The 22,569-nt window shown below is 38.8% G+C and overlaps 1 long non-coding RNA gene across 1 annotated transcript; it reads left to right on the forward strand.

Annotated features, from left to right (window-relative positions):
- The first annotated feature begins 267 nt into the window (after positions 1–267).
- Positions 268–1,874, forward strand: LOC143887416 (uncharacterized). The gene is made up of 3 exons (XR_013254167.1): positions 268–846; positions 928–1,100; positions 1,186–1,874. It is a non-coding gene; the product is annotated as an uncharacterized LOC143887416 (long non-coding RNA).
- Positions 1,875–22,569: the final 20,695 nt, after the last annotated feature.

The following is a 22,569-nucleotide window of genomic DNA, read 5'->3' on the forward strand; positions in this document are numbered from 1 at the left end:
GCACATATTAGCCATTAAAGGAAGAAGGAAAGTCTGCGCAATTTTAATCATTGAATATACTGATTTCTGTGAGACTTTTATAACTCCTTATTTAGACCTTAGGATTGGGATTCCTAGCTCAGTTTTTTCACAAGAGTTTATTTGGAAGCTTGCCATTTAGCTCCAAACCTGTCACCGAGCCTTCATTTTGATTTTGTGAGTACCATTATTAGCCCATTCTTTTGTATATAGTATGCTACTAGATGAATGAATTTTCCTTTTATTATGTCTACATCTATAATGTTATCTTTGTCTACTGCTATGTCTTTAATATTTACTTAAATGATATGAGTGCAGACAAAAGAACTACTTCATGGATAAGAAAATTGAGAAAGATAAGATGGTAATAGCGGCCGCTTGAGCCACAGGCCCCCAGCAGCATCTGCTGCTGCTTATTATTTTCATCAGTATATATCAAAAGAACCATGCAGTAATTCATCACCGAGTGGTCACATGTTGGTAATCGGAATACTCAATGGTAATGAATCCCGCTGCCACAATTTATTCCGCATGGATAAACATGTTTTTATTAACTTATGTGTTATTTTAAAGCAAAAGGATTTACTCCATAATCAAAGGGAAGTTACAGTTGAGGAGCTGGTAGCAATATTTTTGTTAACTGTTGGTCATAATGAACGTAATCGAGTGGCCAAAGATCGATTTCAACATTCAGGACAGACAATTAGTAAATACTTCAATGCTGTGTTAGACACAATTATAGCATTGGTTCCTGACTTCATTCAGCCAGCGACTGCTTCTACTTCCCCAGAAATCTTGTACAATTCCTCATTTTGTCCCTACTTTAAGGTAATATATTAGTGATCATAGTTTACCAATGTCTGTGTTCTATTATGTTTTAAATTTTAACGTTGTAATATAATATCTTAGGATTGCATTGGAGCAATTGATGGGACACTTATCCCAGCGATGGTCCACGCCGATGATAAAGGTTGATTTGCAATTTCAATATGTTCTCGCTGGGTGGGAGGGATCGGCAGCAGATTCACGTGTACTAAATTCGGCACTCACAAGAGAACATCATAGACTTCATGTCCTTGGAGGTGATCCTTAAGAAATTTGTATGTATATGTAATTTACTCTTTTAGGTTTTAAAGTCTATTGACATTTAACTTTACTTTGATGTAGGTAAATTCTACGTTGTCGATGCAGGTAACGCAAATATGCCGGGTTTTGTTGCACCATATCGTTGTATTTGCGACCACACTTGAGTGAATTTGCAAGTGGTCCTAGACCTGAAAATGCGAAGGAGTTATTTAATCTCCGTCATTCATCATTACGATCCGCAATCGAACGTATTTTTGGGGTCTTGAAGGCACAATTTCCCATATTGAAGTTGGCCTGCCCCTCCATATCCTTTCAAAACACAAGTGAAGATAGTATTAGCAACATGTGTGCTACACAATCATATCAGAAAGGAGAAAAGGAATGATCAACTTTTTGAATTGTATGAAGAAGGGATTCGAGTAGAAGAAGAGCCAATTGAGGAATATCGTCGTGAAGATATGGCAGCGCTTATTACTTCTCAAAGGCAAAAACGAGTGAGTGCTAAACAACTTCGGAACTCTATTGCAAATGCAATGTGGAATCATAGACCATGAATGTCATCTCTGATTATCTCATTGATAATAAATTAGTAGTCTTCAGTGAGAGGTTTTAATAAATATTGATTATATCTTTTGAGTGTGATGATTCACTTTAATTTATGGTGGGTATACCATAAGAGAATAATTTATGAAGATATTTTCTTGTAATATTAAGTATTTTTTTTTACAAAGGTGTCTTCCTTATCAAGATGTTGAATCATCCAATCAAGTTGGGCAAGTTGTACTTAGTTTTTTGGTGATTATATTTTTACCCTTTTGATCTTGGCATCCCTTCCTTTCAAACTTCTTTCTTGGAGTGAGGTGTCCATTATCAAAATATGGGGAATACAGGCAGCAATTTGCAGACAAATCTTGGAAGGTGATATATTCGTCCATTTTAAAACTTGGGACATCACCCAAGTTTATAATCTTAGTGTATTCAAGTAAAAAAAGGTTGGAGCAAAACTTCCATGGTGAGACTTTATAAAGGGATGGGCCATATAAAATTCTGTAATCTCCATAACCTTATAATCTTATCCATCCGATAGTACAACTGTACCAAACATCGAATTGAAATAATCCAAGGTTAAAAAAAATTTCATCAAACAGAAATTAAAACCAACTCGGGATAAGTTATCCATGGCAACATTAGTTCAGGATAAGAGCTTATTCTAGCTAAATCCTATCCCGCCGCAATCAAACATGCCCTTATTTCTCTTCTTATTCTCATTCTGTTTTTCCCTTAAAGAGAACGAGAAAAAAAAAAAACTATTAATTAAAAAATCTAATAAACATTTCATTTTGACAGGGGGTAGAATAAGAAGAATACCATCTCTTCAGGGGGGAATAAATTCCGACCCTTGTCCTCCTTTTAATTCTGGCCCGGTGCCAATTTATTTCACCCTTTGATTCTTTTCTTTTCTCTTAATAAAATGCCGGAATAGGGGGAAATCGGAATGAGAAACCGATTCTGCTGCCTATTTCCAGAAATGGAGACTGGAGAGAAGTATAACGAGGGATGCAACTTGGTCCGGGTGGGTCGGGTTTTCCAAAACCCTACCCTACCCGAGAATTATCTCAGGTCGGGTCGGATTTTTTACAGGAAAACCTGAGAATCCTAAACCCGACCCTACCCAAGATAGTTTCTCGGGTTGGGTTGGGTCGGGTCGGGTTTCCACTTTTTAGCGAAGGATAGTGACTAATTTTAAGAATTGTAGAAAAAAAAAAACAAACCTTCGCACCAAAAATTTCTAAATTTATATCATCAAGTGTATCACTTTAAGGACGACACTATATTTCCACATAACACACATGATCACCTCAATCAAAACAATTGTATCAATATATTAGAAAATAATTTTCTCAGTTATTCAAGAGATATTTAAGAAAGTCGCAGTGCACCCATCTGGGTCAGATCGGGTTTCGCCGTTTCGGCTTTTTTTTCTTTAAACCAGGCGCTATCCAAGATTGAGTCTGATTTTCCAATTTAAAACCCGACCCTACCCAAGACCCATGATTTCTAAACCCGACCCATGTTATTTTCTGTTCGGGTCGATGCGGGTCGGGTTTTTCCCGACCCAAGTTGCAACCCTAGTACTACTATAACGATGTGTTCCATTCCTTGCTAACTCACTGTAAGTTCTCTGTCACTCCTTTTCTTGCATCATGGTTCAGTTTCTCCGTGGAAAGCTATTCCACCTCTATTCTTTTCAAAACCCATCTCTCAACTCTCAAACCCCACAAATCGATCATCCTACCTCAAGAACTCATGTCGGTTGTCAGAAGAGGCAGCTCTCAAAATTGCTAAAATGGTCGATTTTGAAACCACAGGAAGACCAGACTCTGTCCTAGCTTTTTCCAGAAACCATGATTTTACCAAAACCACCCACATCTCAGATTTCATTACCCCTGAGTTTGCCAGGACCCTATTAAGAATATATCTTAAGGGGGGGCACTTGAATAGCAGTTTAAAAAATCAAAACAGTCATCTCTTTAATTTCTTGAAGAACAACTTTAGCACCGAAGAAGACATCTTCCTCCTCTTCAGACGCGCACGATCCCGAAAGCCACTCGAACCCAATTGAACGACCTTGGGTAATCATGGTGTGCCTGAATCCAGGATTTTTAAAAATTCTGGAGCACTAAGGCTGGCTAAAACCCGATTGTTCCTGAAACACTGAGTGTGTGTACCAAGGTAAGACATCAGTTATAGTATTATACATTGGATCTCATATATTGTAAAATGTTGATGTGAAAAGATGCACATTTTTCTGTATGATACTAATTGCTACTCATCTATCTGGTGTTGTACACTCTGCACTCAATTTGGAAGTGTTTTTGCACTTTCACTCAGCAAAATTTAATAATACAAATCTTGACAGCTTTCATGAATGCCCTATATAAACTGAAAAGTTGTTGCTTCGATCCACTTATAGGGAAATTCTTTGCACTCTCAGGCCTAAACAACTTAGGTCCTATAACATGTTCTTCCCTTTTTGAAGTCATCAAAGCTAGAGTTCACTATGCCAATAGCATGGATAGACTTTTTGCATTTGATTATTTTTCTTGTGTTCTTAGATGCATTTTTTCTGCGGCTGAGTATGTTCTCCCATAGTCCCTTGTTGAGATATAGGCGGTCCAAGTGTTAGGAAGTTCCATCTACATTGCTGAACCTGGTTTTGAACATCAAACTCACCACAATTGCACCTTGGATGTGGTAGGAGAAATTATTTGTATTGTCCCACAATTATATAGCTGCTTGTTATACACACACACTCACATATATATATATATATATATATATATATATATATATATATATATATATATATATATATATATATATATATATATATATATATATATGAGGAAAGTGTTTCTACTCGGTCCCCTAGATAAGCTTATCTACTCCTCCCTTTAAAAAAATACAGTGGGCCCACGCTGTTTGGATGATCCAAAGCATTCATTTGATAGGTCTTAACATAGATAGGGTGTGCCCAAAAAATCAGCACCAGAGGGTCATCCTAGCCCTTCGTTTTGTTGGGCACACCGTGTCCAAAATGGACGCATATAAACGTGACGTTTATATGTGTCCATTCTGGGCACCACAAGGCACTACAAAACGAAGGGCTAGGATGACCCTTTGGTGCTGATTTTTTGGGCACACCCTATCGATGTTAAGACCTATCAAATGAATGCTTTGGATCATCCAAACAGCGTGGGCCCACTGTATTTTTTTAAAGGGAGGAGTAGATAAGCTTATCTAGGGGACCGAGTAGAAACACTTTCCTCTATATATATATATATATATATATATATATATATATATATATATATGAGGAAAGTGAAGCTACACCGCCGGTGTAGCCAACTTAGCTACACCGCCGGCTTAAAATACAATGGGCCCACATTGTTTTGGTGATCCAAACCATTCATTTGATTGGCCCTCACATAGATAGGGTGTCCACAAAAAATCAGCTCCATAGGATCATCCCAACCCTTCAAACTGTGGAGGCAAAAATGGACAAATTTGTGAAGGTTTTTACACGTTCATTTTTGCCTCCACAAATCGTAGGGTTGGGATGATCATATGGAGCTGATTTTTGGTGGACACCCTATCTATGTGAAGGCCAATCAAATGAGTTCTTTGGATCACCAAAACAATGTGGGCCCATTGTATTTTAAGCCGGCGGTGTAGCTAAGTTAGCTACACCGGCGGTGTAGCTTCACTTTCCTCATATGAGGAAAGTGAAGCTACACCGCCGGTGTAGCTAACTTAGCTACACCGCCGGCTTAAAATACAATGGGCCCACATTGTTTTGGTGGTCCAAGGAATTCATTTGATTGGCCCTCATATAGATAGGCTGTCCACCAAAAATCAGCTCCATAGGATCATCCCAACCCTACGATTTGTGGAGGCAAAAATGAACGTGTAAAAACCTTCACAAATTTGTCCATTTTTGCCTCCACAGTTTGAAGGGTTTGGATGATCCTATGGAGCTGATTTTTGGTGGACACCCTATCTATGTGAGGGCCAATCAAATGAATGGTTTGGATCACCAAAACAATATGGGCCCATTGTATTTTAAGCCGGCGGTGTAGCTAAGTTAGCTACACCGGTGGTGTAGCTTCACTTTCCTCTATATATATATATATATATATATATATATATATATATATATATAGAGAGAGAGAGAGAGAGAGAGAGAGAGAGAGAGAGGAAAGTGTTTCTACTCGATCCCCTAGATAAGCTTATCTACTCCTCCCTTTAAAAAAATACAGTGGGCCCACGCTGTTTGGATGATCCAAAGCATTCATTTGATAGGTCTTAACATAGATAGGGTGTGCCCAAAAAATCAGCACCAAAGGGTCATCCTAGCCCTTCGTTTTGTAGTGCCTTGTGGTGCCCAGAATGGACACATATAAACGTCCACGTTTATATGCGTCCATTTTGGACACGGTGTGCCCAACAAAACGAAGGGCTAGGATGACCCTTTGGTGCTGATTTTTTGGGCACACCCTATCTATGTTAAGACCTATCAAATGAATGCTTTGGATCATCCAAACAGCGTGGGCCCACTGTATTTTTTTAAAGGGAGGAGTAGATAAGCTTATCTAGGGGACCGAGTAGAAACACTTTCCTCATATATATATATATATATATATATATATATATATATATATATATATTTATGAGTTAAGTGAAGCTACACCGACGGCTTAAAATACAGTGGGCCCACATTATTTGGGTGATCCAAATCATTCATTTGATAGGACCTCACATTGATAGGGTGTGCCCAAAAAATCAGCTCCATTGGATGATCTCAACCCTTCAAACTGTGGAGGCAAAAATGGACAGATTTGTGAAGGTTTTTACACGTCCATTTTTGCCTCCACAAATCGTAGGGTTGCGATGATCCTATGGAGCTGATTTTTTGGGCACACCCTATCTATGTGAGGGCCCATCAAATGAATGGTTTGCATCACCCAAACAATGTGGGGCCCACTGTATTTTAAGCCGTCGATGTAGCTAAGTTAGCTACACGTATGTGTAGCTACACTTTTCTCATATGTATATATAAAACACACACATATATATGGGGAAAATGTTTGTGAGCTAGAGCTCACAAACATAGGGCGCCCACATTGTTTGGATGATCCAAAGCATTCATTTGATAAGCCTTCTTAGATAGGGTGTGCCCAAAAAATCAGCTTCATAGTATCATCCTAACCCTTCCATTTGTGGAGGTTAAAAATGGGCTAATTTATGGAGGTTTATACCCGTCCATTTTAGTGTAACACCCGAACCCATGCTCTCTCTCTCTCTCTCTCACACACACACACACACACACATAAATGTTATATTAAGTTCTTTGAATGGAGTGTATTTACCAGTATTGAACTATTGATGTTATTTTTAATTCTTTGAAATGGAGTGTCATTATCAATATTAATACTAAATTTAGTTCTATAAAATGCGGCGTTTTTATAAAAAAGGGGTTGAGTTTTTGTTTTCAAAAATTGGAGGAGATCCAATGGTCATGGATGAAATAGGGAGCAAGTAGATGGATGTGTGGTTGGGAAACCTTGCTAGGATGAAAATTAGTTAGAAATAGAATTTTAATTTAATTTGAGTGTTTCATGTGGAGAAATTATGGGCTGCAAATGGGTGAGTGCCACACACTTAGGTCTTTTGTAACAAGAGAAGGATTATGATTTTTGGTTTATTTGGATTAGGATCCATAGGATTCAAACCAATAGGAGAAAAGCTTCAAGCATATCATGTTTATTGGAGAGTTGTGTTGTGTAAACCCCCCTCCAACCCATTGTCGATTTGAGGTTTGGGTCCTCCAACCCATTGTCGTTATGAGGTTTGGGTTCTCTTGTGACCTGGTAGGACAAAATTATTTTTCTTTACACTTTCGATGGCATAAAATGTAAATTTGATAACTTTTCTGAAGAGTCACTTTCACACAGTACAATCGTTCAGAGAAATTTGTTTTAGAGAATCTCTTTCACACTAATTTTAGCAACCTTTGTCATTGCTTTTGTAAAATTTGTTTTTTTAATGAAACCCATTAGCTGTCATTATATGAAACTTTTGAAAAATTTATTTTTTCTACAGAACAATGGCAGTGGCTGTAATTTTATAGATTGATTTTTTGTGAAATGGCAGTAGCCATAATTTCGAAGAACTTCTGTGGAGTTGCTTTTACGGGGAAACTTTGTGAGCATTTCTTTTCATATCATAAACTTTATGAAACAAATTACGGTTTCGGAGCTGACTTTATGAATATTACATTTTACAAGTAGACCTTGTCAAAATTACTTCTTATATAATAACTTTCTCAAAATTTCTTTTACAGGATACCTTTATTGGATGGTGTATTACGTTTAATACAATGATACTATTAGTATTCCGTTTTGCTAACAAAGAAACTCTAAGTATAGATTAGACTTTATGAGTAATATATTACATATTACTCATTAACTCTATAAATATTTTGTTTTATACAATAACTTCACATATCTATTAGTGCTAACTTAAAATGGAAATTACAACCATGGCTTTGTAAATTGGTGTTGTGGGATTTGGATTTAGGAATTTCGGCCTCGAAATTGACGGTCAGTTGACCAGATAGGGGATTGGTCGACCTAATCCGATTTAGTACCTCAAACACACTCTCATGTATCCAGATTTAACCATTTTAAGTGAATTTTAATGAGGGTATTCGATTTCGACCTTTGAGGGATTGGAAAGAGGACTTTCTTAAAAGAAGTATTTTGACTTTGTTAAGGCGTCGAAGAAGGTAAGCGGTTATACCTCTTACTTAGTTATTTTCCCTAAACTACTCCAAGGACTATTATTTAGACGAATTGTTGGACAATTCTAAATTGGTTTCGAAATGATTCTTTCTTTAAAAATCAACGTCTTTATGATAATTGAAAAACTATTTCCAAATAGAAATTCTATTAAGATTGTAGTACACCCATGTTTTAAATGATAAGAGACAACCATGCAATATTGTAAAAATATGTGGATTGGAATTACTCGTATTGTTATTTGATTTCTAAAAATGTACAGTACATTGAATAACGTTTATTTCAATATTTTGTTCTATAGATTCTCAGTTAGACTACATAAGATCCCGTCAGTGGGGGTTAGTCGCTGACACATGAACATGTTTTAGTGACCATATGGTAGTGACTCTAAAGTAAAAGTGAAAGTGAAAGTGAATTGTGCTCGCCCAAAAGTGGTGACTTAGTGTAATCGTAGTTCCAATGTTTGTAGTAGATAGAAGTGTTTAACCTATATTTGATTGATATTCAATGGTTAACTTGCTTTCTTAACTCGAGCGCAATATTTTAACTGCTTATGTTGGTTATCAAATGTGCATAGTTTCCCAAGTGATTGAACTATTTGGTTTGTAAATTTCTAAGAGAATGCATATTTCTTCTTAAATTGTGAAATGATTTACCCAGTGATTTCCGTTTAATGTTTTTATTGTGGCATACTTATCTCGGCTAAGTAAGGGATATAATCTCTTGCTGAGCGTGATCTCACTCCTCATATTAAATTTTTTCAGATGATCAAGATGCTTAGGGCTGCATGCGAGAGACTGGTGAATGTAGAAGACTAGTATGAAAATAGAGATTCTAATAAATGATTTAGTTATTTTATGAGTTAGAAGAACCTTTATTTATTTCATTTTATATTGAACTATGTGAAAGAATTAGTTATGTCGTTGTTTGGGATTATTCAATTATTATGGAATGGAATTAGTAGAGCACTTGATGAATTTTTTTTATTGTGGGTTTTTAATTAATTCCTTGTGTTAGACATTGTAATTGAAATCTACCTTGGGTGTTTTTAGTCAACCGTAAGTGTGTGGTCGCTGTTCGAGCCCTCGCTTCCATGCTTCTGGGTTGGGTGCGTGACATTTAGCGTTGTGAAAGTTCCCAAGTTATTGACAGACACCAGGGAGTCGTAATATGGTTGTCTGAGATCAACACCTTGGCAGTGGCTTGTGTGCCTTATCAAGAGGTGAACATAGTGACATGTCTAGAAGAGTATGGCAGTTCTACTCATTTGAGTTATTTCCATGTCAATCCATGGACATGCTTTATTTTTTTACGAAACATTGTGATCGATTATGGGCGCTGATAACACACAACCCCCCTCCAACCCACCCACGACCCACCCCCTCTCTCTCTCACGACTCAGTAACGGGAAAAGTGAGACTTGACTCATGAAGCAGGTTTCCTATCTACGTTTTACCGGTACGCCACTACTCCAATCAGGTCTCTCTCTCTCTCCAGCATGCATGGACGGTTGGTGGGCCCAATTAATTTGTTTTAATCTGTGAGCAAGGTAGGCCACACCATTGGATGATCCAAACCATCCATTCAATGGCCCCCAACGTAAATAGGTTGCACCCTAAAATATCATTTCCAAAGGATGATCCTAGCCCTCCGATCTAAAGAGAAACTGCAAGTTATAGAAACCTCTATAGAATGGAGGGTTGTGATCATCCCATGGAAATGATTTTTGGGGCCAACCTATTTACATTGTGGCCCATCAAATGGATGGTTTGGATCATCCTATGGTTCAGGTCGTACAGTAACATTAAGGCCCAATTGTAGGCCCCACTTATATTTTTCAAAATGAAGCGTACGGTCCACACAATAGGATGATCCAAGCCGTCCATTTGATGGGCCGCAACGTAAATAGGTTTGCCCCCCATTTCCACAGGATGATCGTTAGATCGGAGGGTTGCGATCATCCTGTGGAAATGATTTTTTGGGATAAAACCTATTTACATTGTGGCCCATCAAATGGACGGTTTGGATCATCCTATGGTGTTGGCCGTACAGTTCATTTTGAAAAACATGGGTGGCGCCTACCTTGCTCAAAGATTTAAACAAATTAATTGTTGGGCCCACCAACCGTTCATGGTGGGAGACCGGCTGTTGAGTGGGGGCTGGGGGGGATATCACTGCCCTTTCTGTTTCCTCAACATTTGTTATTCTCTGTTAGGCCACAATGTAAATAGGTTGTGTTGCAAAAATCATTTCCATGAGATAATTGCAACCCTCCAATCTATAGAGGTTTCCGTAACTTGCATTTTCTCTTTAGATCGGAGGGCTAGGATCATCCGTTGGAAATGATATTTTGGGGTGCAACCTATTTACGTTGTGGGCCATCAAATGGATGGTTTGGATCATCTTATGGTGGGGCCTACCTTGCTTGATGCAGTGTTGTATGTCTGTAGAGTAGGGGGTGATTTTATCCTAGAATGGGGAGAGAAAAAGGGAGTGACTACTTAGCCATTAAAAAGTAGGTAGGAAACATGCTTTATAGTTAGTGGGCCGCGAGAAGGGGGATGGGAATATCAGCGCTCTAGTTTATTGGAGAAAGACAAAACATGACAACATATTAGTAGAGTGCCAGACATTACCTCCCAAAAGTAAAGCACTCCTACATACAATGCCTTCACCGATGAGTCTCCACCGATGAGTCTCCAGTACCCTTGGCGTCTTTCAAGAACTGTTAAAAAATACGTACTCAGACAAGAACTTGCCCAAGGTAAACTGGATCGACCTAGTCGAGTAAATGATTTAGTCGTTGAGGCCAAAACTGAGTTGCCTCTCTCAAGCAATGTTTCACCATGTTACCCTTTTCATCTTTTATTATTCCACTGGTACACTAAATTTCCAAAGAAAAACCATCAAAGTTCAACTTAATAATCAACTTAATAATAGAATACAAAACCAACCCTTTTGTGCTTTAAAACCTTATTCTATTTAGATTTCAGCCAAAGATAATCTCATTCTATTTCGGTATGTCCTATGGTGATGCTGGGTCATGATCCCCAACAAATCACCATGCACTTACACCCAAGAGTGGATCAGGGGATCAAGGCGAAATCTATCTTCTATACCAATGGCATCATGTCATACCTTTTTTTGCTTTAAAACCTGATTCTCTTTAGATTTCAGCCAAAGATAATCTCATTCTATGTTTTGGTATTTGAAGTAGTGTGGTTAGCTCCTTTTTTTCCAAAAGTAGGGTAAATGAAGCTGAAAAAGCCTAGCATTGAGACACACTAAGCCACCCAAGAATTGAGCCCCAAATCTTCCTTGCATGGGGCGCAATGAATACATAGGTGATGATCGGATGGATACCTTCATCTCGTTACCTTAGATGCATTTGTTCGCCAATTAGAAAATTTCTTCTTCAGCAAATTGCGTGTCGCTTCTCTATAGAGCGTCGCTTCTCTGTAGAGCCTGCAAACCAGTAAAATGTGATCTCTAAATGATGTTCCAAAGAACCCACCACTGCCATCACCACTAGGTACCTAAAAAGGACGTAACTGAAAAGTGACACGGGGATTCAATTAGTCATGTCCAAATCCTCCTATCTTCCTCCATGTTGGAAACAAAGCCCATTTCAAAACTACTAATAACCACGAACTTTTCTTCCTTAGGGAGTTGTTTGGTTAGAAAGAAACAGGTGGAGAGTGGTGAAAATGAAAGGCTTTTCCAAGTTTTTACGCCTTTGAGTTGTTTGTTTAAGCAAGAGTTGTTTAATAGCGAGGTGAGAGGGGCAGCGATTTTATCGTATTTGAGAACGAAATGACGGTAGTACCTGGTGAGGCCCAAAAATCCACAAAGCTTACAGGCATTATTTCGGAACACGCTAGTCAAGCAAACTTTGGATCTTAGAAGGATCAGTTGGAACCCCTCTCTCTGAAACGATACGTTCCAAATACTCCACTTCTGTCCTTCCAAATAAGTATTTTGATAATTTGGCATGGAGCTAATGTTCCTTGAGCACCTATAGAACCTCTCGTAAATGGCGTAGCTGTTATTCCCAGCTACCACTGTAGACCAAAATATCATCAAAGAAGACCAAGTCAAACCGCCTCAAAAATCTGTGAAATATCTCGTTCATGACTGCTTGTAAAGTAACGGTGCATCCGTGAGGCCGAAGGGAATCACTAAAAATTCATAGTGACCATCATGAGTGCGAAAGGCCTTCCTTCACACGGATCTTATGGTATATGGAAAAAAGATCGAGCTTCGTGAAATATAGTACAAAATAAAGTTTATCCGGTAACACATCAATCACCGGAATTGGAAAACGGTCTTTTGACGGTGATATGATTGGGTGCCCTATATTCCACACATAAATGCCAAGTGGCATCTTTTTTGAAGTCCAGCAAAACCGGAGATGAATATGGACTAGTGCTAGGAAGTATAAGGTCAGAATCTTACATCTTCACACGTTACTCTATCTCATTTTTTTAAAAGTGCGGGTAGAGATATGGCCGAACATTTGTAGGTGATGCACCCTGCTGTACTTTGATTTTATGGTTTTGAGCACGCTATAGTGGTAACCCTTTGGTTTCCGAAAAGACCACAACAAACTCTGTTAGTAAACATTGAAGAGCAAGGGAATGAGTAGGAGAGTTACCCTCATTTGCATGTAGCTGGTATAATAAATAACACGGTGCATCATGTTGAATGAGACGTTCTATAGAATGAAGAGAAGCCAATCTAGGACCTGAGAGGCGTTGACCTTCAATATGATGTTTAATAGTGCCCACTAAAAAATCCATGGTCAATTTCTTCCGATCGCATAGTGCTGGCCCAAGGCTCTCCAACCATTGTATCTCTAATACTACATTAGCATTGTTAATTGGTAGAAGATATATGTGTGTTTTACAACAATACCCTTGAATCTCAATGTCAAGGGTCGAACAATAGCCGACGCACTGCAGCTTGTTACGGTTTGCTACCATCACCTGAAATGCCAGAGAGCAGGAAATTGGGTACCTCATTTTTTGAGCAATGTGGTTGTTGATGAAGTTGTGGGTACTGCCGCTGTCAATTAGAATCGAAATGGCTCGTCCCTGCCCTGTCCCGTTACCCACATAATACGGGAAGATACCCCACCAGTTAAAGCATAAAGTGAAATTTCAGGTTCTTCTTGACCTATGTCACACTCACGATATTCTTTACCTTCTTCATTCTCTGTCACCAACAAAAATATTTGTTGCTACTTGCACTTATTACCGAGGCCAAATTTTTCATCACAATTGTAGCATAAACCCTTCTTGCTCCAGGCTTGCATCTCAGCCCATGTGGGCCGACAAATCAGTAGTGCTGTAGTTGGCGTTAGAGTTAATGTTACTGCTGGGGGGTGGGAGGCATGGTCGTGCTCTCACGAATCTGCCCACATTCGAGTGCTAGTTTCGACGGATGCCATTCAATTTCACCCCTTGCATGCTCGCTAGCCCAATGGCAGCCATGAGAGTAGTGGGGCGAAACATCCATAAATCGGCTGGAATATCTTCTCAAAGTACCCCAATGAAACAACCAAAAAGCGCCTTTTCCGACCAGTTTTGCAACCGATTGGAAAGACGTTCGAACTCCCGCCGATAATCACGTAAGGATATCCTTGTTGACGAATCTTCTCTAAGGCTTCATCAAAGTCCTGATACTCGATGGGGCCAAACCTTACCAACAATGCCTTGGAGGACATCTCTCACATAACATAATGGAAAGAGCACTCCATAGATTAGAACCACTAGTTCGCCTCCCCCTATAAGTGGAACGAAGCAAGCAATATGCACTGATCCAGGGTGTGTCTTGATAGCGAAAGAATTGTTCCGCGCAATGAAGTCATTCTGTAGGTTTGGTTAGACCTGGCAAAAGGGTGGATCGGGTCATTGCGGGTCAAAATGACCCGCATTCCTGCAAGTCAGCAACCAGGTGACCCGTACCCAGTGCGGGTGGGCCGGGTCGACCCGCGGGTCACCCGCAAAATTTTTTTTTTTTTAAAGTAAAATTTTTTTTATAGAAAAGGCAACGTGAAGTTCTGGAAAGCTTCAAGGGGACTGGTGCTAATAAAGAATCATGGTTGTAAGACAAATAAAAAAAAATATAGCTGATGGTGGCCGGATCGAAGGTGGCTCGGATGGTGGTCGGATCGGCATGGAGGTTGGTCGAAGGTAAGGAGGTTGGTCGGAGGTAAGGAGGCGGCTCAGCTAGTGGCCTTCTTCTTCCTTTGTTTTTGCTCGGATGGTCGGAGGTAAGGAGGTTACAGAGATGAGAAGCCCTAACTCGGTGACTCCCTAAATGGCTAAATCTAAAAAGCTATAAAAGAGAAAAGTATAAAACCCTAACTCCCTTTGTTTTTGCTTTTGATCTTTTGGTCTTAACCTTTGATTTTTCATCTTTTTAAATAAAAATAAAAAGTTAAACAAAAACTGAAATCCACAAAACCCGCGGGTTAACCCGATCCGACCCATGTTTTGGCGGGTTGGGTGACCCGTAGGTCGATTTTTATGGGTCACGAAAATTCCGACCAGTACCTGCAAATTTGCGGGTGGCCCGGGTCGACCCACGGGCACGGGTCGGTTTTTCCAAGTCTAGGTTTGGTGCAGGACTATCTATAAAAATCCAGGCACACGAAACGAGCCTGATTTGTATCGTTAATAGGACTAATCCCTGCATGCAAATTGGGTGGCTGTTGCACATTATTTCCATGGGTTCCATCACTCTCTTGTTGCATCCCACGCTCACGACCTTGGATGCATGTAACTGTTCATTCCGCGATCTGATAGTAGCCATTGCCACATTCCAAATCTTTGACTGTTGTGGTGATCTCCTGTAGAGAGGTCGTAGTCTCTTGTTCCTTGATTTTTAGAGCCTCAATCCTCTCCTTGATTGAGTCCATGGATCAGTACTCTTATTATATCTGTTAATATGATTCTAAGGGTTTCTTCAAGGGAACCCAGCCTCCTAAGCCAAACCTTTAAGAAAATCGTTCATGCCTTATTCGACCAACTTATCTCTTCTAAATAGAGAGTTACAAAAAGAATGAATCTCTCCTAAATAGAGAGAGAGTTACAAAAGGGAACAACTAATATAGAAGTCTCAAAAGCAACTCAACTCAACTCAACTAAGCCTTTGTCCTAAACTAGTTGGGGCCGGCTATTTCATAGAAAAGTGGCAAAGTTTATGGCCGGTTGCCAACCTGATGCCTACCCTCCTCCTTTATCCTGGCTTTGGACAGGCTGTGAAAAATACAGGCGGAGTTAAAAGTCCCAAAACCAATAAACGTTAAAAAGGAAATCAACCAAACTACGGAACTATACATGGCATGAAATAAAAATAAACTAAGAAGGTGCATATTTAAGCAGATCCTCTAGGTCTTCTAGCCAGTCCAGCAGATCCACGTGGGTGCTGATAAGCCAGACAGTAACGTGGGTCTGGGTCTGGATCTTCTTTTTTTTTTGAAATTTTTTGCTCTTCCAGCCACTAGACCCTACCTCCGGCTGAGCCGCTGGGTCTGGATCTTAGGGCCACGGCTGCTACCAGATGATGCTTTTTCTCGATCAGGTAAGGAGCAGATTGCAATTGACTTTGGGATCGCCTTCGTGAGTTGCATTTATCACATCTAGATGGAATGAAATCTGAGGGTCTTCGAAAAAAAAAGTGAAGCACAAATTTCTCATCCTCAAAGACAACGTCCATGACATCGCTTGTTGGGTTGGCTTTCTCTATCTTAATGTTGAATACAATGCTATTAATAGAGCCACAATGGGTAATCTTAAGTGCATGTTCATACCCATAACCCGATCTCCCAAAGGTTGTTTGCGGATTAAGCCGAATGTTGAATTGGTTAAACTCAATACGGATGCCTCTTTTGACTCAGTCAGGTGGAACCATTGGTGGAGTTATAAGAGATGACATGGGGACCATTATAGTGGCTTTATCTATTAAGACTCACTCTGATGACAATTACTTGCTATAATTGAAGGCCATTCTCCAAGCGATGAAGCTTGGCCTTCGCTAGCAGCGTCATGACTATTTATTGAGTTAGCAGCTGCCTGTGGAATGCTGGACTCTTCCACGGCGTTTAGCAACTGACTTCCTTCCTAGGTGACTTCCCAATTCATGCTATGCACTTTTTTTCTATTGCTTTTTATGTCTACATTGGAAACCAATACCTTCGGGTAGAACGATTTTATCAGTTTTATTTTTGAGATTTAGTCTTTTAAATCTGATGTCCTGTTTTGGTCGATCACCTGGAGCTTCGACACCTAACAGTTTATTAATAAATAATGGGAAGTGTAAGAATTACATCATTGTCGTCTAGTTTTTTGGAGCTCAAACTCGATTTTGTACGATATATTTCAATATTTATGTTAGCAAAGAACGTAGTTGGTAATAATTTTCTTTTGCGAAAGACGGATTGAAATCAATCCAAACTCTAAATGTTCGACATTTTTTTTTAAAAAAAAAATGGTACCCAATTTTATTAAAAGAAACGACTGAGATGGTCAAGATACAATGCGGAAGATAAGAAAAGGAAAATGAGAGAAGATACAAGAAAAAAGTTGGTCAAAAAGACGATCAAATCTCTAAGGCGGATTTTGAGATTTCTTCAACCACCTTATGAGGTTCAACGAGTCTCCTTCTACTATCACTTTTTTCCACCCAATCTCGCACTAATAACTTCAATCCTTGATGAACCATCTAGAACCATCAAAACTGAGTTTCACAAAATCCAATGGCGGAGGGACCGACTCTTGAGGAAATACCCGCTTTGAGGCCATAGAACCACACACCACTCTCCACCCTGTCCATAGATCATAAGCCGAAACAAACCTAAAAGATGGAAGAATTTTCACCTAGGATAGCTAAAACTCTAATGAATAGAAATTCTGAATTCCGAGAAACCCCTTTGAATACTCTTGCATTCCTTTCCTTCCATAGCTCCTAAATGGTGGCTAGCTAGGAAAGATCCCTTCCAAAGCGTTTTACCTTTCTGCTTCCAAGGGGCAGAGGACCAACATTGGAGAAGGCCAACCAATCTTTCTGGGAATACCCAAGACTATGATTTGTGGACACGGGCATGAGTGTCACGTGTCGACACTGACATGGAGTGTCGGACACGGAAAACCTCCAAAATTTATAAATGGGGACACGGCTAAAATAGAATGTATATATGATCATAATTAGTCGATATGGATTTGTGTGTCAAGTTTCGACAAGGATATGAGTTGTCCGACATGGCAACATCTAAAAAACTAGAAACGGTGACACGTACATACACAGAAAATTATTGATCATTACACAAATGTGTTTCCACATGCCCACGTTAGCTCTAACACTCTCATAGCAATACATTTAGAAGTGTCCAACGGAGTGTCGACACATGTGGACAAGCGTGTCGTGTCGGACACGGCAAGACACGTGTGTCAGCAATAAATTCAAAGTGCCGGTTAAATCATAGACCCAAGAAATGCCAAATCAACCGCGTAATTTACCCCATACTTCTCTAGCAACTCGGCAATGGATAAAGAGGTGGTCCACTGTTTCACCCGCCTGTATACATAAGGCGCAATATCTATGATGAGCATCTTCCTTTTTCGAAGGAAGTCGACCGTTTGGATTCTTGACTAGCAAAATTATCCGATTTGGTTGGCGGAAGTCAAAATGTTCTATGAACATGATGCACCATTAAATATCCACAAAAAAAATCAAGAATCAACAAACATCCTCTTGGAAACTTTATCCGAATTGATTTTAATTTTGTGGTGGAGTTAAATCTTGGGCTTCATAAAAGGTACTTTGAAGCTCTCCTTCAACCGTATAATTTCTACATTTGGAGTTGTAAATGTTATTTCTTCATGTATACTTGCATTGTTTCAGGCACTTAGAATAATGATGATTATCTTAGCAGATTTAACACTATCATTTTGTTTTTGTTTTTTATCAGTACTATCATTTTGTTTTCCATGTGTTGCCATGAAATTTTTGGGAAACGATAAATGCGCCCCTTTTCATCACTTGGGACACCCAGCTGCATTGTACGTGGCAATCAGGTCACTTCATTCATTCAAAGGTGAAGTACATCAGCAGCCCTTTGCAGCCTTAGATACACTGTAGCGGGTGTCCCTAGTGATGAAAAGGGGCGCATTTATCATTTCCTATTTTTTTTCCTGAATTTTGTTCCTTAAAAATGATTTTTTTTCAAGGCTTGCTGACCCCATTTTAGATAAATATTATACAGTAGCAGCGGGAAATTCTTTGGTGTTGAATTTGGGTGTTCCTGAAGAACAAGTCTGTTCCAACTTCCAACTTGATACTGCCAAGAATTCAAAGGAACAGATTCATCTTCTAAGCATTTTTCCTTTCCAACATTTTTCTATTGGAGCTTCCCTCTTTCTGCATAATGATGCAAATTGGAAAAATTGTTTTCCAAAGGAAAAAGATTTTCGAGAAAAATTTTCATGGTTGCCAAGCATGCCCAGTATCTCTTTTTGATGCACTTGATTCCCTAGAAAAGTCTACACAACACAATTATCATGTTTTAGTCACTTGATTCCAATAATTTGGACATTTTTTTGGCATACTTTTCGTTTTGACACAGAAGATCCGTAATTCTAAACTAGAGATTGATGATGATGAGAAGCTACATAATTGAGAAGCCATGGATGCTCTTCTTGCGAAGCTCTTTGCCAACATTATTATCTTTGAATTGGTCAATGCCCAGCTCCGAATTTCTCAGTCTCCTTATGATTCTGATATCCTATGAAGCACGGGTACGGGTACGGGGTGCAGGTACGACACGACACGGGTACGTGGGTACGTGATTTGCCAAAAAAACCGGGTGCGGGTACGTTCGGGTACGCCGAATATAATAATATATTTTAATATTTTATTATATATTTATAAAAAATTTTAAAAAAATTGTAGAGCAATCAAATAACAATAACATCACCAAAATGAAAAATTCTAATACTACTCTTCATTTCATAAGTGATTAAGTTCCATATTTCATAACATGAGGCATCAATACATCATTCATTAGAAAAAAAAGTCTGTCACCAGTGTGTTGACCAGTGCCTGACAAGATAAATAATTTTTAGAGACCAAATTATGAGATTTTTTTACTGGACTTTTGGGATTTAATAATGTTTGGACACTATAGACTTTATGAATTTTTAAAATTTGAAAAATACCTCACCGTTTGGAAGTTAAGAAAGTTAAAATTTTGACCCGACCATTTTTCTTTGAATTTTGTACTAGAACTGGAGAGTTGACTTTTTTTCCTTTTAGATTTGGGTGTTGAAACTATTTTTAATAAATCCAAAAAGGGGGTATTCCGTTATTTACATGTAAATCTTAAGTAAATGTTTACATGTAAATACCGAGTACAAGAAAGTAGAGAAAAGTACAGGAGAGGAAAGAGAAGCAGCAGGAAGAAGCAGGACGTGTCGGGTACGCGTGGTGCGCACCCGACACGCACCCAACCACCAAAACTAGTTTTTTTTTTTTTTTTTTAAATAGGGTACGCACCCTTACGTGTCGGGTGCGGGTGCGGGAGCCTCGGGAGAGTACCCGTGCTTCCTAGCTGATATCATTTAGTAAGCTTATGAAGTTATCTCCTCGAGCTGAAGGATATCTCCAAATTGAAGCAGTGCTACTTGAAGAAACAAAACTTTCCTTTCCCCAGTTGCGCAGTTGTTGGCAGAGTATGAACTCGGAGATCAACTTCCTTAAGTAGTAACAATAGTCACATAGTTAGAACAAATAGTTAGAACAAATCGCTCAAGAAAGACTAATTCTCATCTTTCTAAACAAGGTGAGAGTTAGAAATTGACTGAGGTAGTTTTTTTGAATTGATATAATACATATTACAGGATTTGATGATGTATCAACAACAGGCTTCAATCTACATTTGAAAATAAAAATAAAAAATTATAATAAAAACCAAATTTTAGTGCTGCAAAAAATCAGATTTCGATGATCTTACAATTCATGAGTTTATTATTAAAATAGAAAATGCATTGTTAAATGAGGGTTAGGATCTTTACCTGAAGTCATGATGTACTTATAACTTATCGACACGCAACGTGTAACACTTTGGTTTTCAATTTCCGTCGGAGTTTCATTTTGGCAACAGAACAAATGGGTGTTCTATCACATTTTATATTTCACCCATATTTGAAGATGGAGAACAATTCCAGATGTCGTATTTCACCCATGAATGAAGATGGAAAACAAAGTCAGGACGTTGTTAACTGTATCCACTCTTTCCCATTACAACTCTCTCCCATTAAAGAGGCACATAGAGACTCAATATGGATGTGTCCTCCACAATGTAGCTACCCAAAATCTTTTTTCACATTGGAGACTATAAAACAGAGTACACCTATAGAGAACTCATGTTTTATAAAAGACAATAGGGCTACAAAAAGTTATTTTTGTTGTTGAAAAATCCCAATAGAGAAACTAAGGGTGAGTTCTTTAACCATTCTTGTGATTCTCATTCTGGAAACCAGAATCAATTCTAATTCTTTAGTCATTCCAGAATCAGAATCACGTTCCTTAACTCATTTCTAAGAATAAGTTTTTTCTATTTTTTGGAATGGAATCACGTTCTCATGTGAACAAAAAAAATTGATTCCAAGGTAATAATTTATGAATGATATAATGTCATAAATGGTTACTCACACCCTATCTATGTCAGTGCCCATCAAATGAATGCTTTGGATCACCCAAACAATGTGGGCCCCATGTGTTTTTTGAGCGATCCCTTAGATACCTTATCTAGATATCCCTTAGATACACTCTGATGTAACAAATAAAATAGTCTTAATTTAGGAATTAATTGAAAACATTACTCATATAAACCAAATGTGTATAATATTTCAAATCCAAAGATTCCATGCATTCGATTAACAAATGAGATATAGGATAAAAAACTGCTCCCTAAATCTGTGGTAGCCCACGCGCTCTAGCCATTCTATTTGCAATAGAGTCCCTAAGTAATGACATTTGCATTAACCTTTGTGATTCACTTGTACTAGTTGAAGGACGTCTTTCATTGTTTTCATCCTCAATAATCACATCTTCATTGCTGAATGTTGTGAATTCTTTATCCATCCGCATTTCACTTCGCATGAAGTTGTGAAGCTGTAGACACCCCATTTTGACCGTGCCCTTAACCTTCCAATTTAATGCAAATCCTCATCAAATCATTGAATTGGAACCCCAAATTTCACCCTAGGTTAGCATAGGGTCTCCTTTAGGTCCCCGCAAAATTTCAGGAAAATCCGTTGAGAGTTGCCCTATAAATGAATGTGTTTAGATAAGTAGCGTAAAAGGGGAGTGCATTGGCCACTAACCTTGCTAGCCAGGGCAGAAGAGGGGTGGAACATCCGAGCTGTGTGTGCCAGTATCAATTTTCCAAGCAGCAAAAAGGAAAAAGACTTGAAACTTACCCTTTTTCTTACTTGTACCACCTTAAAATAACCAAAGCAATTACAAAGTACATCTAAGGGGGGGTTGTCCCAAGTAAAGAGGGGGTTACAATTTTTTAAAAAAATTCTATATAATGCAAAGGGGGTTTCTCATTTTCGTCTGAGAAATTTGGGGAAAACAGAGGAGAGAAGCAAAGAGCGAGAGAGAGAGAAACCCATTTTACTTCGATCATCTTCTCCGATCATCTCTCCGGCAAATCCGGCCAATTTCCAGTCATTTTTCGGTCATTCCCTGTAGATTTAATCTCTTGTACTTGTCTTCTTCATTTTTGTTTCTTTTTTGAGCTTCAAAACCCTAACCCTAGCTTGATTCACCTTTTTTCTCCAATTAGTCCTCTCCCACCGGCGGATCTGAGCTCCAGCCAACTTATTCTTCTCCGATCTTTCTTCATCAAGCTATTGTCTGCATTTTCCCTAATTTTATTACTGCTTTCCCTTGTGAAACCCTTATATTTGCTGTCTCTACTTTGAAACCCTAGCTTTCATCTCTATAAAACCTTATATTCTTCTCATCTTCTCCAACAAGATCTAGCCGGATTTCAACCATTTTTGCCGGCGGCAATTATAGATCTAGTTTGTTT

This window comes from Tasmannia lanceolata, unplaced genomic scaffold, assembly GCF_043159265.1.
Source record: "Tasmannia lanceolata isolate RefF3 unplaced genomic scaffold, GAP_Taslan_0.1 ptg000012l, whole genome shotgun sequence".
NCBI classification, from domain to species: domain Eukaryota; kingdom Viridiplantae; phylum Streptophyta; class Magnoliopsida; order Canellales; family Winteraceae; genus Tasmannia; species Tasmannia lanceolata.